Below are 14,600 nucleotides of genomic sequence, written 5' to 3' on the forward strand. Positions count from 1 at the left end.
CATTGAAATCGTTCACATGGAAGATGAACTTACATTTAGTTTACCTATGTTTAGACAAAAAGCTGTTTCCTGCAGTGTTATTGCATTCAGTGGTTTTATTTAGTTGTTTTTTTCCTTATATAAAACAATAAATAAAAAGAAAAGATAGGCTTTGTATTTTATTTGTTGAATTTAGGATGAAAGTATGTTGGTCTCTATAATTAATCTTGTTCCGTTTATGTACTCAATTTGTTTTTTATTAATTTGAATTAAACTTTGTTATTTTTCAGTTGAATGTTGAAAATCAACATAGCAAAAATATATTCTTTGGAAATTATGTTGTACTGAAAGTTAGATATAAAAGTTACAAAAATTAGTTTATATATTCTGCAGTCTACACACTGGATATGCCTTGATGTGATAAAAATCAGCAAAAATAAATGCAAATTATACATTTTAGTCAGTATAGAAGGAAATTCTAAAACAACACATAAACTTAAGGGTTTGGTTTTAATCTACATAACTAAGGTAAATTAGCATTTGATGCTTTTAGCTCAAATTAATTATTTTTTTTATTATTTACAAATCATACAGGGTTTGAATTATATAAACATATATATATATACACTCACCAGCCACTTTATTAGGTACCCCATGCTAGTAACGGGTTGGACCCCCTTTTGCCATCAGAACTGCCTCAATTCTTCATGGCATAGATTCAACAAGGTGCTGGAAGCATTCCTCAGGGAGTTTGACATATTGACATGATGGCATCACACAGTTGCCGCAGATTTGTCGGCTGCACATCCATGATGGAATCTCCCGTTCCACCACATCCTGCTCTATTGGATTGAGATCTGGTGACTGTGGAGGCCATTTGAGTACAGTGAACTCATTGTCATGTTCAAGAAACCAGTCTGAGATGATTCCAGCTTTATGACATGGCGCATTATCCTGCTGAAAGTAGCCATCAGAAGTTGGGTACATTGTGGTCATAAAGGGATGGACATGGTCAGCAACAATACTCAGGTAGGCTGTGGCATTGCAACGATGCTCAATTGGTACCAAGGGGCCCAAAGAGTGCCAAGAAAATATTCCCCACACCATGACACCACCACCACCAGCCTGAACCGTTGATACAAGGCAGGATGGATCCATGCTTTCATGTTGTAGACGCCAAATTCTGACCCTACCATCCGAATGTTGCAGCAGAAATCGCGACTCATCAGACCAGGCAACGTTTTTCCAATCTTCTATTGTCCAGTTTCGATGAGCTTGTGCCAATTGTAGCCTCAGTTTCCTGTTCTCAGCTGAAAGGAGTGGCACCCGGTGTGGTCTTCTGCTGCTGTAGCCCATCTGCCTCAAAGTTCGACGTACTGTGCGTTCAGAGAAGCTCTTCTGCCCACCTTGGTTGTAACGGGTGGTTATTTGAGTCACTGTTGCCCTTCTATCAGCTCGAACCAGTCTGGCCATTCTCCTCTGACCTCTGGCATCAACAAGGCATTTCCGTCCACAGAACTGTCGCTCACTGGATGTTTTTTCTTTTTCAGACCATTCTCTGTAAACCCTAGAGATGGTTGTGCGTGAAAATCCCAGTAGATCAGCAGTTTCTGAAATACTCAGACCAGCCATTCTGGCACCAACAATCATGCCACGTTCAAAGTCACTCAAATCACCTTTCTTCCCCATACTGATGCTCGGTTTGAACTGCAGGAGATTGTCTTGACCATGTCTACATGCCTAAATGCACTGAGTTGCCGCCATGTGATTGGCTGCTTAGAAATTAAGTGTTAACGAGCAGTTGGACAGGTGTACCTAATAAAGTGGCCGGTGAGTGTATATATATATATATATATATATATATATATATATATATATATATATATATATATATTTATATATATATATATATTATATATACACACACATTCACTTTCTCCCACATTTGGATTTTTACCTTCAGCAAATTGCAAAGAAACCAGAATACCTTGTGAGCCATGTGCAAAGTCCTGTAACAATGCTGGCTGGATACTCAAACTCTAATCTTTTGAATAAAAGCTTGTGTGATTTGGGACAATTCTTTGGTTAGAATAAATATCTGTGACCCAATATGTCCTCCTGAGATTAAATGAAATTAGCTGCTCAGGGGCGAACAATGTTCACAGTGTGGAGAAACTGAAAGAAGTCTGAAGTCAGTTCAGATTAATTTATACAGTAAAACATAAAAAAGAAAAGAAAATTGACTAAAATGTTAAATAACAAAAAAACTTTAACATCGTTGTGGTGTCTGAATGATGCTCATTCTGCTTCTTTTAGACTGGCACTACCGGTAATTTAAGCAGACTAAAATCTATGGGTGTCCATATAAACTAGCCAGCGACCTTCCTGGAGAAATGTTTTTAAGTCAGACTAGATAAAGATCTATTTAGTCACAAAAGAAATCAAGCTGAGGCATTTAAACCTAAGAACGCTGTACCAACTGTCAAACACGGCTGTCGCAACATCCTGCTCAGGGACTGCATCATACTATAGGGCTGCTGCCATGGGAACCAATGCACTGCAAGAGTTAATAAAATTAAGGGTTGGTGGATTCCCCTTAGATGCAACAACAAATGGATAGCAACCACGCATAAAAACTTGTTCTGGAAAGGATAAAGCAAGCTGACATTGGTCTTCTGGACAGGTACTGACAAGCCTCACCTTTAAACTTTATGGATTTGCCTTAAAGGCAAAACCAGACAGTTTAAACAGACACCAACACTTCTGAAAAATGGGTTGCTATGCTACAAAAAATTATCTAAAAATTAGTAAAAAATTTGCCAAGGTAAATAAGATGATATACCAATGGAATGAGTAGATATGATTAGTACTGTAGATATTATGCACTTGAACTAGGAGAATGTAGCTGTTTTTGTCTTGTTATAAATGTTAATGGCCTTATTCTATTGACAAAGAAACCCTCTCACCTGCTTAATTCAACAAAAATTGCAATTAAATGACTTACTTTGACTTTATTTTTTTTTCAGTATGGAACAATCAAGCTGGCTAATCACTCCAAAGTTATTGTGTTTTATCATGAAGTGGGAGGCATAAAATTTTAATATTAGTAGGGATGCATGTGCATTTGAACCTGGTTGTGTAGCTTTAACTCTGTATTGGTTCAAAAAATCCTCTAAAAAAAAAAAAAGCTAAAACCATCTTTAACAGCCCAAAATTACTTTATCTTTACCCATGATGGGTTTATGGAAATGTTTTTGAGGTTTTTTTTTCTTTATTTCAGATAAAACTTAAAAAAATTTTATTTGCATGTTTATTAATTCATTGATGAACGTGTTTTTTGCTTGAACTTCGAAACACAAAAAAACGTGATTGATGTATTATTACCACTTTTTTGACACTTTATAATTCGAAAATTAATATGGTATTCATGCCTATGAAAAGTGCATGTAAAGCTCTAAATAACAATTATCAATTATTATGCAACACAAAGTCAAATCGAAAGAGATGCAAAAAAAGAAAAAGAAAAAATGCAATGCATCTGCATTGATCTTGGTCCTGCCAATGTCGTTATGCCACCAATGACTCAACCTAATGGAAGCAGTGCAGTGAAATAACCATTTGGGGGCAGTTTGGCTGAATACATAACATAAATTCACAGCATGATGCGGGCAACAGGACCCTCTGCCATTGGTGAGAGGTTCTAGCGTTTGCTCTTTTCAAACATCTACCCAACAGCAGAAAAAAAAACTAGAAGGCTTATGCAAGAAAGGTTATTATTACAGAAAGCTTTACTAGGCTCAGTCTGACATCCTCACAGTAATAGAGGCTATGTAACAACCCCGCACTTCTGATTGGCTAAGCCTCGACTCAGGGGCGGGGATAGATTGTGAGCATGCGCAGTGACGTCTATCTTCAACACCAGTGGCTTTATGAAAGCCGACGTCGCTCTGGGGGCAATAGTCGCACATTCACAAGGTGTTTCAAAACGCCTCAGAGGCATTTTATATAAATAAATAAAGCCGAGGAGTCAACGCTGCGCTCCGAGGACTCAGGCTTACCTCGTCGGGTTTTTTTTTTGGGTGTTTGAGCTGCTGATCCCTGGCTGGTCGCCTCCCGCCTCTGCGAGCTACAACAACACAAGCCACGGGGACGTAACGCTAGCCGAGAGGGAAGTGGGCTCCGTCTTCTCTATCATCGGTCAGGTGTGTACAAAAACGAGCCATTTTTAATCCTCTGTGACGGATTAACTTAACAGGTGGATTTCAGTTAGCACAATTTCAATGAGAATCTTTTGTTTTGGTCGCAGTTAATCTGTTTAACCAGCGGTTAACTGTGACCAGCTGCCGTTTAAAGATGTTTAGGTCTCTCTTCCAGTTAATGAGGGGAACACTGAGTGCTTGCGTGACCGTGGATCTGCTGATGCTCCACTGTGACCGAGCAAATTTAGGCGCACATGTTCAACCCATTTTATTAAATACTTTCCATATATATGGTACCAAAGCAATCTGGCGGTAGCTCAAATTAAATGAACGTATAGGAGTGAAATTAAGATGCTTTTAGTGAGTTTAGTTAAAACATGTATCTTAATATTTGATCCAAAGTGTCCATTTCGATCAAATACAAAAAAGTAAAGGGATTGGTAGAAGTCTGTCATTGTAATATGGATGCATTTCTGCAAAATCTCGTTCTGAAGAAGTGCAAGGTGACGGGGGAGAGGAACAACTCTTTTATTAACAGGTAACCTGCAATAGAATCAGGCTGTGAATAACCCAACATCTGCCTCAACTGGGAGCTAAAGGTTAAGAAAAACAAAATGAACCCTGATTAAAAAGGGAATGACAGGCTCTATTTTGGTGACTTAACCCCTGTTTCTGTGTCGTAGACCTTAGCAAATAATGTCATTCTATTATCATTTTATGGAAAATTCTTATTTGTGATTTAAGAGAGAAAATAGGACCAAGTGATAACGACGTGTGACTTTTTCCACTACAATGTTTTTGGGATGCAAAAATATCACTCTTTTGAACACATAATGTTTTGGAAAGAGATACGTTTTATTTCGCTGGGTCTAGCAAACCTGCCGGACTACTTTCGGCTTGACCAAAGCTGGACCAGAACTCTGCTCACAGGATGCTGTCAGGGGTAAGTCAGTGTGATTGCATGACACTGGTGATGGGGATGCCATACAGATTCATGTCAAAAATCCCGAACTATCCCTTTAAAGTAAAGTAAATTATGCTAAATTGACCTAATGCTGGTTAGGGGTGCTATAACTGCACTGCTGCAACTAGATGGTTATTGTTATTGTTGAATATATATATATATATATATATATATATATATATATATATATATATATATATATATATACCTTGAAAACCAAAGAAAGGGGTGCTCTGATATTTGAGCGCATTCTTAGTTTGCATGCTAATCCCATGTAAATTGGAACCAGGTTGTAGGTATATACTTTTAAAGCTTTGGTCGTGCATTTAATGTTTTAAACAGATGATCTGTTTGGTTTAAGGCACGGTATACTCATTTATATTTTTATTTTGGGTACTTCGCAAGTTTTAGGAAATTTATTTTCAGCACTTAAACTTGTCATAGCTTTTTTTTTAATAAAAAAAAATTATATATATATATATATATATATATATATATAATTTTCGATCCAATATCTTTAAAAATTTGTGTAAAACTGTATGTTATAAAATTAAGTATTTTAGCTTTCAGATTGCTCCCCATCTATTCAGTATAATTTATCTGTTCTTTCAGTGCTTTTTCAAAATAAAGTCTCAGCTTATGGTAAGAATTATTGAAAAATTGACCTTGCTCTGTAAAGACCTTGAGAGCAATGGAAAACTACCAGCTATTCAGATGGCTGCCCCTGTTGTGGCTGATTTTCTACTTAAAACCCACTAAACTACTACAAGAAATGAGGTTGACTGACCCTTGCCTAATCAGCTTAAGTGATCCTGAGTTAGCAGGGATAGTTTCCAAACGACTTAGTGTCCTGAAAAATGCACTAGAACGCACTACCTTTAATGTTGCTGCACAGACAACAACCAGTCAATATGCTTGCACCTCTTTTGGTGGACCAAGGATTAGCCAGTGAGGTGAATTATTATAGCCAGCATCCCAAGTCAGGTTAGCATTGTAGCAGCACAGAAGGTGTTTGGCTGAGAGATGCTAACAATTTGGCCTTCTGGTGTGAAACTCTAGTTAGTTATAGTTAGTTTTCACTATCGTACCTCTTTATCAAATGTGTATCCCCATCTCTGTTTTGAGCTGCTTTAAATAAATAAATTCAACTCAAATAGCTAATTGGCTTTAATAACCATTACTCTTCCAGTGAGGATTTTAGTATTCTAGAAGCTTGCTGCAGTCCGACAGCCTCTAAATAAAGTAAAGTGAATGAGATCTGATATTAACTTCAGATTTCCTCCTTAAAAAAAATGGAGCTATCATTTGAACATTTTGACTTAAACTGTGATGCTACATTCAGAATGCACATGCTGGATGCAGCAGAAGAAGCTAGTTTACATGCAAAGTCAATGGTTGAAGCGCATCAAGGCACAGCAAAATGTCCTGAAGCACATTTTGAGATGTAAGAACAGCACGTATGAGCAGCCGAAGCACCGCGTCATGAGCTCCTGACATCTGACTCGCTGGACGCGCTGCAAAAGCAGCAGTCGCAGCTGCTGGAGTTGGAAAAATTAAACTTTTGCTGCTCAATGCGCCACATCAACCAATTGGAGAAGCTGATCTGGGAGACTGACGCGGCATCTGGCCCCTTTAATTTAAATCTAGTCTAATGAAGCTTACCCTCTTATTGCACCTTCAGATAATAAACAAACTATTAGATGCAGTTTTGTACCCAGAAATTGTTAAGATAACATATTTGCTCTTTAGCTTTTTTTTTTCTCCTTTTCACAAGGACTCACATGTACCTCTGGAGGTACATTTCACCCAGAAACTGTGACTTATCCATGTGTTGTTTTATGAGACAAACAGTACTCAAGGCTTTAAGATACTGGACACTTTATTTTGACTCTAATTTTCAAAACATTTTCTTCAAAAGTTAGTCAAGATTCTACAAAATTGATTTTCCCAAGTTATTTTTGTGATATAATTTTGATAAAGATCAGTAGAGCTGATAAGAAAATACCAAACTGGCTATTAGAAATGGCCTCAAAAGATTAGAAACCCATTAGGATTTAATTTCTTAAAGTCCTGTAGACCTGACCAGGCTGTTGTTTGCCTGTGTTTGGTCCCTGCATGTTTACATATGCATCAGTAATGAGCTTCCTGCTTTTGGCCTTTTATAATCAGGGTCATTAGGCAATGATAAGATACAAGAAGGCCACAGTAATGTTATACCATGGAAGCTGTACTGGATCCATGGCCAGCTGATAATAACAATCCATTAAATGTTTTAGTTCCTGCAATGTATAATTACATGGCACAAAGATGAAAATGTAAACTGTTTATAATTTCAAATTTTTAAGATTTTTCTGTCTAAGAGTGTTATTTATTTTTATATTTGCACATGAAAAGATGTGCAGTCCGTCCCTTTATAATTAAGGAAAGCCTGTTTAGAAGCCTTGAAGTTTTAATTTTTAGTAGTAATTACTAGTAATTAAATGGTGGGTTTTAATTAGTAATTTTTTAATGATCAGGATATCGGTTTGTTGGCAAGTGTTACTATTTACTATTAATTTTGAAACTGATCCAAAAAACAATCTCTGTGTTGTTGCAAAAGAACCACAAAAAAATAAAAGCAAATATACTCTCTAGATCTTATAATGTGACTTAGAAAATAGTACCAAGCTTTGAACAGCTGGATGCTGGTGTCTCTCCCCAGAGGTCATGGGGCGACCGGCGTGGTACACCATGGACAAGGCAGCAATCTCTCAGACCACAACATAGAGACATTTAGGTCAAATAACCATGCACACACAGCCGCACATACGGCAATTTAATGAGACCAATTAACCCCATTCTGTGCAGAAAGCCAGGTCCTTCTCATTGCATGGCAGCAGTGCTAACAACTGCAGAAATGTGCAGCCCGATCACAAAATATGTGTCTTAATTACCTCCCGGTAACTGTTCTCAAACAACAGTTTTTTTTTCTCCTCGCAATGGAAAAAACTCAAAACGTATGATTAGCTTTTGGAGCTTTGCAAAATAGTTTATTGTTATTTCAGGACCATGGATGACCACAACATACCCCCCCCACCCTGTTTTTATAGACCCTGAATTAGATGTTGTGTAAAATTCTGCAGCCACAGAAAACTCTTGCAATTGTGTCACATGGATCAGTCCCAGTGGTTTCTGGGACCAGTACTTCTACATAATTTTGGTAAAAATGGCTGTTATGTCCTTATATAATCATAATTCAGATGTATCTTATATCCCTACTAAAAAGCAGCTTGGGCCAGCTATTAACAGTGACTCAACTTGATCATGTTCATCCTTAGGAATGGATGTCTTTTCTTTCCATTTTTTTCTGCCATTACAAATGGGAACAAACACATCTTACCGACTCTTTTTATTCTGGGGCGGTCCAACAGATTCCAGTTGTTTGCTTGCAGAATGATTTAAAGCACATCTTGTGGATCAAAATACCTTGTGACATTATCAGTGTAAAACGCCATGGCACTGGACATTGACTGCTGAAATCTGTGGTCTGGCCATTAGGAATATGTTCAAGTTATGTTGTTGCCCTTGGTAGTGTCGCTTTAAAAACTCAGAAGTGTCGGGGTGTAGATCATCCTGACACACTGATGAATGAAAGTTCTGACCTGAGGACTCAGCACCCTCTACCCTCATGTCAGCAGGCTGAAGATACTATATGATGAGTGGGTGGGATCACATGCTGCTTTCATCATGCATTGGAGCCTGAGGAGTTGTGTTGCAGAAGGCAGTGCAGTTTCCATACCACACCCATACGCAGCTGGACAGGATGGCGCGCCTGTCAAATCCCACAGGATGTCAAAGAAATGGAGGCACAGGGGAGCCCTCTTGGTCATCGATGTAGTGTCTCAAGACAGGTCCATTTTTAGTGTTTGTTTATTTCAGATCCTCTCTGTAACCTCTCTGAGTCGGCACAGCTTGCATGCCAGATTAAGGTGACTGGGTAACAGAAATCTGGTTTTGGCTCAGTTTTCTGTTGGCAGCATGTGACTTGGATCATGCTGTATCAGTGGGTCATGGACCGCCTTCCCACTCTACTGTAAAGGTGTGAGCCTGCGCAGCTGTAGTATTACAGTGTTTTGGTCCCTGCCAAGTGGCAAAAGTCAACTTCTGTTGTTGTTTTGATTTCTGCTGTTTATAATATTTACCTAAAAAGCAAAGAATTTCCCAGTCAGTGACTGTAAATTGTTGATCTTTTTTTTAGCTCTAGGTTGTGCTGAGCGATTAGACAATTTATGGAGGCTAATCATCAACAGGCAGCTAACACACTTGTATTTTACATTCAAAGGTATAGGTGCTTTCTCCTCAGTAACTAGCTGATTTCTTTTTTTGTGTTCAAAATTGTCTTATTCTATCAGATAACCTGAAGCACACAGGTTTTACTTGTGTGAGATCTCATTTGCCAAGTTTGACTGCAACAAAGAGAAAAACAGAAATCGACAGCCAGTAAATAAAAAATAAAAAAAAATTAAACTGAACTTTATTGATCTCACAATGGAGAGATTAATTCTCTCCATTCCCATGGATGGCAGCTAGAGCTGGTCAATATGGCGATATATATCGTGAGGACGAGAGAAACATGTCTATCGTGACCTTTCTCCTCTATTTTTTCTATCGTGATAAACTTTTTTATTATTATTATTACTGCTAATATACATTTTAATATAATTTGTTAATATAACATTTTGCGTTTTTGCTATGCAAACTCTAAGTGTATATAACGAAAAAAAAAGAGAATAAAAAGATAATGTGTAGAGAACGTGGTTTTGCGACACTACACCGCTTTACGTCACGCGGCTTTGCACCATACGTTTGCGACATTACTGACGGAGAGAGCCCGCGAAATTTCTTTCTGGCTTGAAAAAAAATGAATGATGGACACCCAAGAAGATGTTACCACAGCAGCGGTTACAGAGTCCGAAACGGTTGCCAGGTCACAGACACAACAAACACCACTTTTGCCCAAAAGGGGAGGCAGCTCGGTTGTTTGGTTATATTTCGGATTTCAGCCATCTGATAAAGAACAAACGCAGCCGATATGTAAACTGTGCAGCAAAGCCGTTCCAGCGGCTGATGCAAATACTTCCGGCCTCTTTTACCACCTGAAGAAAAATCACGAACAAGAACACGGGAAACTACAACCACTCCGATCAAAACAAACAAGGGATGAAAATACAGGAAGCACTGGAAAGAAATTCTCACAGCCGAAGCTTAAGGAAGCATTCGCCCAAGGATCACAATATGAGAAGACGTCTTAGCGACACAAGCAGATCACAGGTGCTATTTCAAGCTATATCTGTAAAGGCATGGCCCCCGTTTACATAGTCGAGAAAGACAGCTTTCGGGACCTCGTCCGTACACTCGATCCCAGATATGTGATGCCTAGTCGAAAACATTTCAGTAAAGTGGAGCTGCCTGGCTTATATGCTAGTTGTCGGGCTGAAGTGGAGAGAGAGGTACGCAGTGGTGCGACACATTATGCGTTGACTACGGACATGTGGATACACTGACTACACTGACACTCCTATCCAGTAGAACATATGGGCATTTTAATTAATGTAGTTATTACCAGTGCAGACACATTTCTTCTTAAATAGGCGAGGCGCCTCCTAGTGGAAAACAAGGTAAGTGAAAGACAAGAGAAAAACCTGGCCTTGGAATTTTATAAAATGTCAATAACAAACGAATATTAAATGATTAATTACTGCAGCGCAATAGCCAAGATTCTATACTGTTCACTGTCATGGCCGCAAATTGCATAACTGGTGTTCTTGGTTTGGGGTTGGGATTCTCATATTAGGAAACAAGATGATGGGTAAAAAATAGGCGATGAAAGATTTTTTTCAACCCTGTCCATCTGACGGACTATGAAAACATAAAATGCAACATCAGTTGTGGTATATCGTGATATATATCGTTATCGTGATATAAAATAATCCATATCGTGATATAGTTTTTTTTCCATATCGCCCAGCCCTAATGGCAGCAGTGGGCTGCCACTGTGCGGTCGCCCAAGGAGCAATCGCGGGATGAGGCAATCCTGAACTCACATCCTCAGGATTCAACGCCCTAACCACCAGACCGCCACTCCCCAACTGTTCACCGTATTACGAGTGTGTTTTTGAAAGACTGTCCAACCGATTTCAATGTTTCTTTATGACAGCTCACATGTGGCCCTTTGAAACAGGAAGACAAAATCTAAGCATTGAAAAGAGTTTCTTTGGATTTGAAAGAATCGGAGGGATTTCCCTTGAGCTCTTCATGGATTTAACGATGAGTGCCACCATTTATCCTTTTGTGCAGCTTCTAATGATTGAGCTGCACATGTCAGATTTTTTCCCCAGTGTGTTTTTATGACAGTCATGCATGTTTAAAGTCTGGAAATCCTCTCTTAACCTTTCCCACCCACGGTTCAGTAAGAAAATACAAAGAACCTGAAGAATGTAATATGTATGTTTGTCAGGGTGTGACTGAAAAAGCCTAAAGCTCATCATATAGATTAAGTAGACAGATCTTTACATGTCTTAACTGACTGCTGGAAAAATTGACACAAAAGCATGAATCATCAGTGGAACGCCTAGACAGTTTATCCCAAAGGAAAGCCAGTTTATGTGCTTGCATGTCATATATGCTCCACAGTTGATCAATAAACTCCAGCGTTTCAAAAAATACTTCAAATTGTCGGCATCTCTTCAACTGTTTGTCTTGGATTGCTTTACCTTTGAGGCTTTTTTTCAGGATTTGGTGAATGGAGGCACCGAAATCCACCTAATAAGAGACTAGATTTCAGCTCTGAGGCAGATCTCATTTAGACACGAGTCAACGCTGACTCGTGTCTAAATGAGATCTGCCCCTGATTTAGACAGATATATTTAAAGTCTAGTAATATATTCCATACCCTCATAAATGAAGGATTTGTAAACACTTCAAAGTCTGCAAATAGTGCAAAAATACTAGTAATCCCAAATCAAAGCTGAAAGGCAGTTGCACCCAATTATCAAACAATGTTATTCTGTGTGAATAAGATGGCAAAAAAGCAAAACAATTTTATCTGAACAGGACCTGAAAACTGAAAATGGCATTAAACGAATGTATATTTGCAGATTTGTACTGTCATGCCAGATGGGGAAAAATATGCTTTTTAGTCTAGACTCCAGATCAAAAACCTTATTGTACTTGGATTGGATTGGAAACATTTCTGTTTCCAGTGGCTGTGTGAAAGATGAATACAATGAATGTCATATGATGATGTTGAAAATAAAAAACCTTTAAACTAACGAGTTCAAAGCCTTGGAACGGATAGATGTTATGCTATATTAGATCATTTCGCACATATAGATCTCAGCATGAAGAAGCTTTGCCAAAATCAAATCAACCCTACATGATTTTTACTAATAAACAGTCTCTTAGGGAAATTAAGTCGCATCAACTTCCGTCTTCATAACGAATGGGGAAAGGGGGGAAGTTACATATGCCATAAAGCAGTCTGCACATTTTTTGTTTGTTTTTTTTTTGTTTTTTTTGTGTGTAGCAGGATTACTGTCCTCCTCCTCACAGGTGCTAAGTGCCATTGAAAGCGGGCCATGACAGAGGTGTCATTTAACTAATCATTAATTGATGTATATAATTACAAAAATTATGAAAATATTTTACCAAGGTTCATTTAACTAACTTGAAGGCATTTTAACCTGGGATTGCAACATTAAACACTGTGTAATGCTCCTAGATGAATGTGAACCCTATGTTAATAACATAATAGATAATAACGAAGAGACTGATGCCTCCAGTAAAGTTTTTTTTTTTTTTTGTTAGAAATGTGTCCATTTACACCACGACAAGCTGCAGCAGTCTTCGAGTAAACTTCTGTAAACCGTATCAGTGAGGAAATCAAATTAATATCGTATCTCACTTAATTTCTTTTAAGGTCATTTGATGCTATAAAAAGAACTGGAGCACACAACTGGTCTACTTCATATCCAAGTTTCATCAAAATTTAACCAGCAGCCGGAGAGATGATGAATGGAGCTCTAGCAGCTACTTAAGAGGGTTACTCCTTGACTCGCTCTGGAAACTGGTCATGTGAGCTGCTTTTGCTGCATCCTGCCCAAAAATAGGTTTTATGTTAAACACTTTGCATCTGAAATAATGTAACATGTTCAAAGATAAGTATAAGCATTAAATAATGAAATCCCATTTAAAAAATACTAAAATCCTTAAGCAGCAGCCAAAAGGCTAACATACAAACTGGTTCATTTATGTTTGAGCTCAAAGTCCATTTGTTTTTTACATTATTTACGGTACATGAGGAGGAAAATACATGAAATTGGGTATTTAAAAAACTTATGATAAAGCAGACCATTTCTGCTTCCATTTATGTGAAATATAAAAACCAATACTTATTATTATATATTTTTTTGTATCTGTTATTCTTTCGCTTATTTTTATTCTTTGGGTTTTTAGTTTACCTTTTGGGTTTGGCTCTAAATCACTTTTTAGGCTTCACCCAATGCTTTTTCTGCCATGATTGATCTTTTTTAAGGAGCCTTACCCACTTACAGCCTTTATATCACTTGTTAATAGAGTGCATTTTATCTTATCCTAAACAGCCTTATGAGTTTTATCAGTCCCTTGTTACGGCACCAAATTTCATTGTTTTGGTTTTTCGTAACAACTCTAGACACACCTGTTAACATAACGCTAAAGAACTATAGACCAATTCTTAAGTTGTATTTATTTGGTGACTCACAAGTTTTTTTTTGTTTGTTTTTTTTTTCTTTGATATACAAACATTATGAAGTCAAGTTAACCAACTGTTGACTCGGTACAGAAATAGAATAAAGACAATAGTGTCAATACAGACTGCTTTAACAGTATCAATCTGCAAAAAAACTTTTACAAGGTTCTTAGTTCCCTTCCATCTTTCTATATGCATTTTAATGTTTGTTCAGTTTTATCTGCATAACTTAGGTTGTGAATAGAGAAACTTGAGCTATTAAAACACAGTTTTTGCCTGCAATGACTTAATGTTATTCCACTGCAGGTTTATCAGTTAAATAGTGATCAATTTTAATGTTCTGTAGTTGGATCCTAATTACAATATTTCTTTTTATTTTAGGTTAATTCAATGGATTATGTAAAGCTTTTTAACATTCATTGATTTTATTTATTTTTTTCAGCAATCCTCAGGCATGTGGCGACTGTTGACGTAGCCTCCATGCAGATTATTGATGTTTTCAGTATTTAGGTGTTTGTCACATGGCGGTCACTAGGTCACATGATGCGTCCCCTTTGCTGGTAGAGTTAGATAAAAGCTTCAAACCATGATTAAATGTCCTGTAGGAGTAATTACTGAGTAATTACTGATAACTGGTGTGACAGCATGTGATGCACGATGAATGGATTTCAGCTTTTGCTCTTTATTGGGA

General features: G+C 37.7%; 1 protein-coding gene across 2 annotated transcripts in view; it reads left to right on the plus strand.

Moving 5' to 3' along the window:
* Positions 1–3,888: 3,888 nt before the first annotated feature.
* The window catches only part of slc23a2 (solute carrier family 23 member 2), a 49,965-nt gene continuing 39,253 nt past the window's right edge, over positions 3,889–14,600 (plus strand). For both annotated transcript variants that reach the window (XM_038277216.1, XM_038277217.1), the window contains exon 1: positions 3,889–4,181. The gene's annotated coding sequence lies outside the window, so the exon portion shown is untranslated. The remainder of the gene's footprint in view (positions 4,182–14,600) is intronic.

The sequence above is a fragment of the Cyprinodon tularosa genome, unplaced genomic scaffold (genome assembly GCF_016077235.1).
Source record: "Cyprinodon tularosa strain WSP-4 unplaced genomic scaffold, ASM1607723v1 ctg130, whole genome shotgun sequence".
Lineage (NCBI taxonomy): Eukaryota > Metazoa > Chordata > Actinopteri > Cyprinodontiformes > Cyprinodontidae > Cyprinodon > Cyprinodon tularosa.